Source organism: Balaenoptera ricei, chromosome 6 (assembly GCF_028023285.1).
Source record: "Balaenoptera ricei isolate mBalRic1 chromosome 6, mBalRic1.hap2, whole genome shotgun sequence".
Taxonomy (NCBI): domain Eukaryota; kingdom Metazoa; phylum Chordata; class Mammalia; order Artiodactyla; family Balaenopteridae; genus Balaenoptera; species Balaenoptera ricei.
This window is the reverse complement of record NC_082644.1, coordinates 122,239,372-122,249,982: the sequence shown is the minus strand read 5'-3', so window position 1 is coordinate 122,249,982 and position 10,611 is coordinate 122,239,372.

The following is a 10,611-nucleotide window of genomic DNA, read 5'->3' as shown; positions in this document are numbered from 1 at the left end:
ATACAGCAGCAAGGCCACCAGGCCTCCATTACGAGTTCCGTGAACTTCAAGGCTGAGTTTGCCACGAGCAGCCGTGGAAACCTCCCCAGTCCTCACCTACGCGTTCCATGAGGTTTCCCTCAAGGCCCATAACTAACCGAGCTCTCAGTTGTAAGGAGATTTCTCCTCCCAGGGTCTGGGGAGCCGAGGCCGTCCTGTGAACCCACTGGCAGCACAGAAGGAAATGGCTCTTGCTGCAGAGAGGAGGTCCCCGCTCAGCAGCACACCTCTTTCTTCAGGGTGAAGTGGAAGTCGTTCGCCTGCCTTGTGCAGTGACTCCCTGGGGGGGTCAGACCTCACTCACCCTTCCAGCATCGGGGTCAGCACAGAAGCGCTGGGCTCAGGGCCCCCTCAGCCCACCCTGCATCCCGAAGAGATTTCCTGGACGAAGGTCTTGCTTCCCGGGAAGGAGGCTGCCTGCAGCCCTCGGCACGGACAGGGCTGAGCCCCACTCGAAGGACCTGGCGATGCTTCCAGCATGAAAATGATTTCATATCTCTCAGACTGCCAGTTTCAGAGGATTTTCCTGAATACACTGTGTGTGTGTGTCTGTGTGTGTGTATGTGTGTGTGTGAGAGAGAGAGATTCTGACGACAGGCCCCCGAGCTGAGATTGGGTAGAGGGAGCCTCGGCAGGGAGGGGCTGCTGACTGAGAAGCAGCCAGCCCACCCCCGCCTGCCAGCTCAGAAGGGTGACACCTCGATCCAGGCGGGCTGGAAAAGGGATGACTCACTCTGGTCGTCGGGCAGCTCAGGGGATTCCCACGCGGGTTCCTTCCTGCCAAAAAGAAAGCAAAACTCAGCCTCTGAGGCAGCCATGCGGGAGGTGGCTGGGACAGCCCCGAGCAGACCCTAGAGGGGGCCTGCGTCGTCCACCTGCCCCCTGAGGGCTGAGGTCTAGGGCCTCTGTCCTGTGCCTCAGTGCCCCCCAGAGAGAGGCGCGGGCCAGACTACAGATCCGGGTCGATGCTGCGGTGGACGCTGGCTTTGCACAGCTCGCCGGCCAGGCAGGAGAGGCCCCATCAGCTGCCCACTGGGCCTGCAGACCCCGGGGGAGGGTTCTGCCGCGGCCACCCACTCTGCCCCAAGGCCCCCTTCCCGGGGGGGGGCCTGCCCCCTTGGCTTTCCTCCCTCGGGTCCTGGTCTGCGCCCAGGACATTTCTGAATGCTGGTGGCACCCCCTTGGCTTTCCTCCCTCGGGTCCTGGTCTGCGCCCAGGACATTTCTGAATGCTGGTGGCACCTCCGCTCCCCACTGGCGTGGCCAGTCCCCTTGGACATCTCACCTCCCATCCTTTACTCTCCCAGGCCTCTGGGAGAACAGCACTCAGGGCCAGGAGGCAGGAAGGCCGCCATGGCCCCGCACTTAGGACCCTGGACGTGGGCTGCCCCTCCTGTGCCCGGTGCTGTCCCCAGAGCAGAGGCCGGTGCGGAGCAGAGCCAGCCTCCCAGTACGGCCCACTTCCCGTCCTGAGAGCTCGGCCCTGCTTCTTTTCTCGTTTTTCAGACATTTGAAGGTCAACCGGGGGCTGCAGCTTCTGAAAGGAGCTGTTTTCACTCTCACTGTGTAATCACCTGATGGACGAGTTTCCAGAAAGGCCGGCCTGCAGCTCTGCCCAGAATTCCCCTTCCCCGGGAGCCAGCCACAAGGGGCTCCCCCGCTCCCCCTCCTGGAAGTGCACAGCCAGCACCGCCCCTCCCCAAGAAAAGGAGAAAGACCAGGCTGGTGAGGCCCCGCAGCTGGCTTCACTGCAGCAGCCAGCGCTCTGGGACCAGGACCGCCCACGCCCAGGCCCTAATGAGGTGCAGAGAGCGTGGTGGTGACAGCGTGCACATAGCGCTGCGTCCTCTGTAAGCAAAGGTGGAAAAGAATGGTTTTCGTGTCCGTTTGTACTCTCTGTAGACTTGGGAAGGGTGCAGGAGAAAGTAATCAACGTGATGGGGGCCAAGGAGCGGGCCGTGGTCACTGTACACCATCCCACAGTTTTTAAACCACCTGATGGTACCACCGATTCAAAAGCATTTGGTTTTAAGCAACAGAAGGTCATTTTGGAAGCTCTGGAAAACACAGAAAAGTACCAAGAAGAAGGCAAAAGATCACCCCAAATTCCCCCACCCTGCCCACATTCCCCACTCAACACCCACCTCCCTTCAGCCGATCTCAGAAAACGGACGCCACCCCACACCCAGAACCGAAGGCCTGGGGGACAAACTCGCATGCAGAATCACAGGTGCCCGGGCTGCCCCGGCCAACCCCGGCCTCCGATCGCCAGGCCGACCCGACCCCAGGGCCTTTACACCAGCCAGTGCCTTGCCGGGACCAGCTCCCTCCCTCCCCGGGTGAGGGGCTCAGCCTGGGCCCTCTGCAGGTCCTAGGGTCTCAGCTAGAGAAGGTCTCTCTCCTGGTGGCCCTGTGTTAAGTGGGTCCCCTCCCCCACACCCCGTGGGACTAGACTCGGTTTGTGTGCCCGTGTCCTCCGTCAGCTGGGTCCCTGGAGGGCAGCGGCCTCTTCGGCCTCATTGGGGAGCAGCGGCGGGTCCGCGCGCGCCCTCTGCCGGCCGCATCCGGAACTGCCGCTCTGGCCCCTTGACTCCGGCCGGAACTCCCGCCCAGGCACCGCGCACCTGCTCCCTGTGGGGACCTTGCTCCACCGCCTCACTTCAGACCCGCAACAAACCGTAAGATGGCTCTGCTCACACTCGGACCCAGCAAGCGATCACCTGGCCAAGGTCCGCAGCTCTGTGTCAGAGAGGCTCGGGGTGGCCCTCAGGGGTCTCCCGGCACCCCACCGCAGCAGGCATTCCCCGCCCCACCACTGCCACCCTCTTCCACGGGGCTCCCACCTGTCCAGGGCCCAGCATTCTTCAGCCCAGCTGGGACCTCTGACCCTGGTTCTGCCAGCTGTCAACCGTACCTCCTTGCTTCCCCAGACCCCGGGCCCATCCTTGGCAGCCCACCCTCTCCAGCTGGCCCCCTCCCCTCCCCTGGCCATCTGTAGAGGCCGTGCACCCGGCTCAGTCTAAGTGGTCCTGCCTTCTGCAGCTGAAGGAAGTGGCCACCAGCGCAGGGGAAGCTGGCAGCCTCCTCCACTGCCCAGTCCAGCCCCACACCCTCCCGGACCACAGCCCATCCTCTCCTGGACCATAGCCCATCCTCTCCTCCCGCACACCTGGCCTTTCCAGTGCTCGCTGGGGACGCCCAATGGATCTTTTAACTCCGCTTCTCCATGGGACCAAGTGTATTCGGTGACAACGACAATGGCTGAAAAGAAAAGCAAGTTGTGAAAATGTTTTCTTGCTGAACTTCATGTACACAATCGTGTGAATAAAAAGTAAATACATTCAATAAACAGTACAAAAAAGGGGAAAGTGATGGATCAAAACTTTCTTTACATTATGTATTTTCTCAAAAACAAGGGGAATACTTACACCAACATATCCATTTTTCATATTAATGAATAACATTATAGACCAGTTTCTGTTTTTGAGTTTTAGTATCTGCAAATTTCACAGGGCTTTTGTCACAATCAGTCTTTTTTCTTCTTGTCGTGTTCAATAGACAGTCCAGCCATATTTGTCCATCTATTTTCACTCGTAGTTGATCAAAGAATACTTTTTATTGACCTTAATAAACTTGTGGTAATTTTCTTTCACTTGAAACCACAGATGCACCAAGTTAGGAAGAACCATATGCACGTCCTGCAAATTGTGATTCTGTCAGTGTCTTTGGTGAAAGCCGATCCTGGTGCCTTTCAGACATCTCGGCAGTTGAAAGATTGTAAATTCCAATGAAAACTCTGAGTGGCTGTATAGAACGACAGTGTTGAAGTAAGTCGGGCGTAGTGGCGGTGCGAATGTCACCTGCTTTGCTGTTTAAATGCAGGAGCGCAGAGTTCTGCCAGGGCTGGAAGTACACATGACACCCAAATGTTAGGAACGTCCCCCCGAAACACAGAGTGTAGCTGATTTCCACGTAGGATACAAAGTGTGCTGGAGTTTGCCGGTGCCAGCGGCCGACAGGAGACGTTTTGAGGAGGAGTATTTGTATTTTATCACTGACATGATTTAGGATTACTAAATGAACCTTTAGCTAATTGCATCATGTACGATCTACCCTTTGGGTCCCAGAGTGAGGGGGGTCATCAGAGGCTAGCTGCGCTGGCTCCAGGCAAACCCAGAGGCCCCGGCCCCAGAGCAGGCTGGGCCGCAGGGAGGGGCTGAACACTGTGTAGGGACAGCTGGACCCCAGATCCTCTCTCCAGCCCACACAGCCGGGCACCTTCCCTCTCGTCACTGCTATGGAAGGCAGGAGGCGATGAGTCCAAGGGCTCTCTAGCCTAGGGACGCCGGGCTCAGTTCTTCCCCACGGCGGCCACCAGGCTGGCAGTCAGGCTAAGCAGGAAACAGTGGGTTGGCCAGATGTTGCTCTTTGGGACCCTCAGACGAAATGGCTCTGTTCCACCCTGATCGCCCCAAAGAGGAGCCCACCCTGGCAAGTCCTGCCACGCACACGAGGCTCCCAGCTGCTCCCAAGGGCCACCCTCTTGGATGAGACAGACAGCCAAGGGTTGGGACAGTTGCATGAAAGACAGAGATCAAAACAGATGAAAGGAGGGGGAGGGAGGGTGCAGGTACCTGAAAAAAAACGTGACCAGAACTAAACTTGGTAACCTCAGAGGGACAGAGAGAAGAATATGTGGAACAGGGTGCTATAAATTTCAGTGCTGTAGAAGGAACGGATAGACTAGAGCAGGGAGCACTTAGAAAATAAAAATGTGAGATCAAATTAAAGAGGAAAGTCAGTGAAAGGGTTGTAAGTTGAGGAAATCTCCCAAAAGTGGAGCAGAAAGAAAAGGAGTTAAAAATAGAAAAGATACGGACATTCACAGCCCCAGGAGGGAATCTAAGATCTTAGTGATAGGAATTCCAGAAAGTGGAAACAAGCAATGAAGGGAGGAAGTTATTGAGGAAAGAGCACAAGAAAACATTCCCAAACTGAAGGGCCTTATTATCCAAATTTAGGGGGTCTAGAGTGTGGAGCACATGGTGGGGAAGCACACCAAGGCCATCACCCTGAGGTTGCATAGAAAGGAGGGCAAGTAGAAGATCCTGAAACTTCCAGATGGGGGGAGGGGGGAGGGAAGGGAGAGGACAAGGAGGGAGAGACAGAGACAGAGGCAAAGAGAGAGAGTGAGAAGGGAGAGAGAGGAGGAAGTCCACACAAAGCAGGTCATAAATAAAGGACTGACAACAAGAAAGACATGGGACTTCTCAACAGTAATATGGAAACTAGAAGACAATAGAGCCTGACTTTGAAATTCTAAGAGAAAACATATTCCAACCTGTAATTTGTTGCTCAAATTATCAATCAATCACCCTGAGAGTTGATGACGGGATAAAGACATTTTCAAACATGCTGTGTCTCAAAAAATTTTCCTCCCATGTAGTCTTGGTCTGAAAGCTTCTAGAGCCTGTCCACCAAGATAAGAGTGAAAGGAAAGAAGATGCTGGCATTGGCTCCAGGAGAGAGGAGAAACTCCTCAAAAGACAGTTCCAGGCTTGGGTCTGGAAGAAGCCCACCCAACTTTGCTGGGGAGAACAGGCTGCAGAGGATGAGGCTTGGGAAACACAGGGATGGCCAGTCACCTGATGGGTGGAGAGGAGATTTACAGCCCTGACAGACAGTCTGGGGATGAGTTAATGGGGGTAAGTAAAAATGAAGTGAATTAACATGCAGCTAACCAAAAAAATTAGAGACACTTGTCAACACAAGGAAAAAGTGATAGGGGAAAGGAAGTAGAATCATAATGCATTATGTAGATCTGCTGTGAACAATACTTGTACAGTCATATTCATCAAAATACTAACAAAGGATGTAACCAATCACTTTTAAGTTAACAATGAGTAACAAGTAGCTTGTTGGTCTGTTGATCCCACCTGACATAGTTAGTTTCCATAGGGTGTTCAGCCCTCTCAGCCCCCTCAGACCACTCCTTTTGCCCTGCTCAGTCCAATTCACTACCCGTGCTCCCCTGAGCACTGCCTTCACCCCATGTTCACACCCCCATCCTCCACACTGGCCAGAGGGCTCTTCCCCAAAGGAAAACCTCAGTGGGTTACTCCTAATCCCCAAAGGCTACTTCTTTTCACAAAGTGTCTGTCTAGGGACTTCCCTGGTGGTGCAGTGGTTAAGAATCCGCCTGCCAATGCAGGGGACACGGGTTCGAGCCCTGGTCTGGGAAGATCCCACATACTGCAGAGCAACTAAGCCCGTGCACCACAACTACTGAGCCTGCACTCTAGAGCCCGCAAGCCACAACTACTAAGCCTGCAAGCCACAACTACTAAACCTGCATGCCACAACTACTGAAGCCCACGTACCTAGAGCCCGTGCTCTGCAACGAGAGAAGCCACCGCAATGAGAAGCCTCCACACTGCAACAAAGAGTAGCCCCTGCTCGCCGCAACTAGAGAAAGCCTGTGCACACAGCAACGAAGAACCAATGCAGCCATAAATAAATAAATAAAATATTTGACTACTAGTGAAATTTTTCCCAATTTGATGAAAAACATTAATATATAGATCCAAGAAGCTCAGCAAACCCAAGCAGGATAAATATGAAGAAAGGTATAATTGGGCACATAATAGGAACCCCCTCCCCCCCCAAAAAAGAGAAAATCTTGAAGCAGCCAGAGAACATGTCACATTACGTGCAGGGGACAATGATCAAAATAGATATGAATGACAGATGATTTATCATTGGAAACAATGGAGATCAGAACACAATGGGACAATATTTATAAAATATATCCTTCAAAAATAAACACGGCAATTCCTCAAAAAATTAAAAAGTCACCATATGATCAGCAATTCCATTTCTGGATACATATCCAAATAACTGAAATCAGGGTCTCAAAAAGATATATGTACATCCATGTTCACAGTAGCACTACTCACAATAGCTAAATATGGAAGCAACCTGTGTTCATCAATGGCTGAATGGATAAGCAAAATGTGGTATGTACATGCAATGGACTATTATTCAGCCTTGAAAAAGAAAGAAGTTCTGACATAGGCTGCAACATGGATGAACCTTGAGGACGTTATGCTGAGTGAAATAAGCCGGTCACAGAAGGACAAATGTTGTAGGATTCCATTTATATGAGGTTCCTAGAATAGTTAAAGTCAGAAAGTCCGAAAGTAGAGTGGTGGGTGCCGAGGGCTGGGGGAGAGGAGGAATAGGGAATTAGTGCTTCACGGGAACAGAGTTTCAGTTTTACAAAATAAAGAAGTCTGGAGATGGATTATGGGTGATGGTTTCACAGTATCATAAATGTATTTAATGCCACTGAACTCTACACTTTAAAAATGGTTAAGATGGTAATTTTTACGTTAAGAGTATTTTATCACAATAAAAAATGTTTGTTTGCAGAGGGGAAAGGGATTACACAAAAGCTGGGCTGCCAGGAAGTGGGATCATGGGGCCCCCTCAAGGGCTGTTGGCCATGGTGATCATGAACTGCCTTTAAATGTGTGAGTAACCCCTCCTTCATGAGGTGTACAGACCTTCACATTTACTAGATTTTACTGGATAGTATTTAGTTGATAACTTTTAATGCTAATTTTCATCAGGGAGGGACTTCCCTGGCAGTCCAGTGGTTAAGACTTCGCCTTCCAATGCAGGGGGTGTGGGTTCGCGCCCTGCTCAGGGAGCTAAGATCCCACATGCCTCGCGTCCAAAAAACCAAAACATAAAACAGAAGCAATATTGTAACAAATTCAATAAAGACTTTAAAAAATGAGCCACATCAAAAAAAAAATCTAATTTTCATCAGGGATACAATATTCAAGTTAATATCTTTATTTTGGAAATATAGAAATAGCCATGTTTTATCTTTGTTTTCCAGAAGGCTACAGAATTCTCTTTTCTCTTCTCCATGAATGAAGATGTGTGACACTGGTTACTTTAAACAAGGCAGGCAGGAGATTCATTAAACAGCAGTGGTGTGGCACCTCAGGGGAGATGTGAGCTGCTCACCAGGCCTCCTGAAGCTGATTCTCCATGCCACCTGCTGCAGCTTCGCCCCCAAAGCTACTCTCCCACGGACCCTGAGTAAATCAGGAGCACCCAGAGCCAGGAGGGGGTGAGCGTGGGTGACCCGACAGGGAATGGGTCGGGGGGAGGGGCACAGACACCTGTACCACCTGTGCCCTGGTGGTAGCTCATGCCACAAGGACAGAGGCTGCAGAGGTCTCTGTGGCATCAGACCTGGACTCCTGACCAAGGGCCAGATGTGATGATGGCTATCCTGGCAGACACCTGCATGGACAGAAGACACCAAGGTCTAGGGTGCCCCTCTCTGGGCTGAGCCAACCAGGGCAGGTGCAACACCACGGAGCTGACGCAACTTCTCCTTTGGGGATCACAGCCCTCAAGAGAGGGCCTCACTCGAGGGTTCCCATGGCCGGGTGTTGCTTAAGTTCCAGGAGCAGGATATCTTGACTGAAATAGGTTAAGACCGCTGTCTCTTTCCAAGCAGCCCCCTCTCTCTTCACACTCTTCCTGGGCCCGCTGCAGTGACCACAGGCATTTTTGGGACCCCACTAAGAGGAGCCTGAGTTGGGGTATATGGGATATTTTTATGCTGTTCACAGTCTTGCTGGCCTGTCCTGGGGCAGGTACGTCTTCTACAGCTGCCAACTACCTACCCGCACAGCGCCCGGAGCTGGAAGTACGCGGAGCAAAGGAGAAACAAGGTTTGTCGTATGAACCAAACGGGAGTCTGTGCAAAATTGTTAGCAGAGGACTCGGCTGTCCTGACTCCTGGATAGAATGTGTGGATTTAATTACGGAGAACTCAGCCAAAGTTGGAGTCGACTCGGGACTGGCCTGTACGGTGCGCCCTCACGCCTGCCATGCATGTCAATTACCCCAAACAGGAAGAGATCTCTGCCTACATCTTGGGCAGGAAGGTGCCTCTACTTACCGTCAGGCAGGAGGAAGGAAACTTCCCTCCACCCCGCAACACCCCAACAGCCCAGCCAATCAGAGACTACAGCAGTCCAGCCAACAGGAAGCCTCCACTGGGCCCCCAGCTCCCCGAACTCTTTGGTTATCACAGCCCATCCCAACTCCCCCTTCTCCCTATAAAAGCAAGTTCTTCCTGTTCTCCCGATTTGCCTATGGTCTGCCACAGTTTTAATATTTTGAACTGTAATTCCTCTGCATTCCTAAATATACTTGCTTTTGCTGGTAAGATAACTGGATATTATATTATTAAAGTGTACACATTTATCAGAATTCCTGTGTTGTGGAGCATAAACCTATAAGAATGCTACAAAAAGTGAGCACATCTATGCGAAGCGCAAGTATTACCCAAACCAAGGTCAACGCTAACAATCAGAGACAAATTTGATCACACAAGTTAGAAAAATGTCTGAATTGTCTTTCTGTTCTTTCCATAAAACAATTCTGCAAAGTCATGATGTGGCATTCAATGAGGATACAGTCAAAAATGAAAGCAAAAGCATTAGAGATGCATTCATTAATTCATACAAACGTTATTTTTCTGAATTTTGTGATGTGTGGCATTTGCCAGTTTTTAAAAATTTATAATTTATTGACTTATTTTCTCATTATATAAGATTATCATAAAATAACTATAAAATATTACAAAGTTATTGTAAAATAACTCATTCGTTATATTAGGTATACATTATATTACATACTGTAAAGTTATGTATACATCATATTATTCAAAATATACATGTTATACAAAAACATTCTCTTTTGTAACAAATTTTGTTTTTATAATTTTATATATTTCCTTGCAGTCCTCCCACAAAACATATTTGCTTCAGGCCCCACCTAACCTGCACCCTGGCCCCCATCATTTTTGCATCACGTGAGCAGAACTCCAGAGAAACAGAAGAACTTCCATTTGCGTGCAAGGTGACCAAAAAAGGCATGAAACAGAAACTAACCTCAACTGCAGGAAAATCGATGAGGCTAGCTTTCCCTTGCATCCAGTTTGCGCGCCCACCTTGCCCGCGAGGGGCCAGGCCAGGCCGAGGCTGGTCGATCCCCATTCCCAAAGGTGCGACCAGGAAACCAGGTGTGGACCCCAGTCTCCCTCCCCCTACCTGCCCCACCCCCGAGTCCCCTCTTCTCCCCTTCTCGCCCCGGCGCACAGCACCCGCTACTCACATTTCCCCTTCCCCTCCCAGTACTCCTCTTCACGTCCTGCGCCCCGACCCCGTTCCAGAGCCACCCTGCGCCGCCTCCCCAAGCCGGGTTCCCCTTCCTCCCACCCACTCATCCTCTCGCCTCCCCGCCCACGGCCCCTGTACCTCTCATTGCCCCACATGCCCCTCATCACCCCCCAGCGCTCCCAAGCGCCCTTCCAGCTGCCCCTGGCCGCCCCCCCACCCCCCCAACACACACACAACGCCCCCCCAGGAGCCACGCGCCTCGGCCGCGACTTCTCCCGCCCCACTTCGCGCACCTCCGGCGTTTCCACAGACGAGCCGGGCGAGGATTGGCCCCGAGCCGCGGGAAGTGCCCGCCCCCCGAG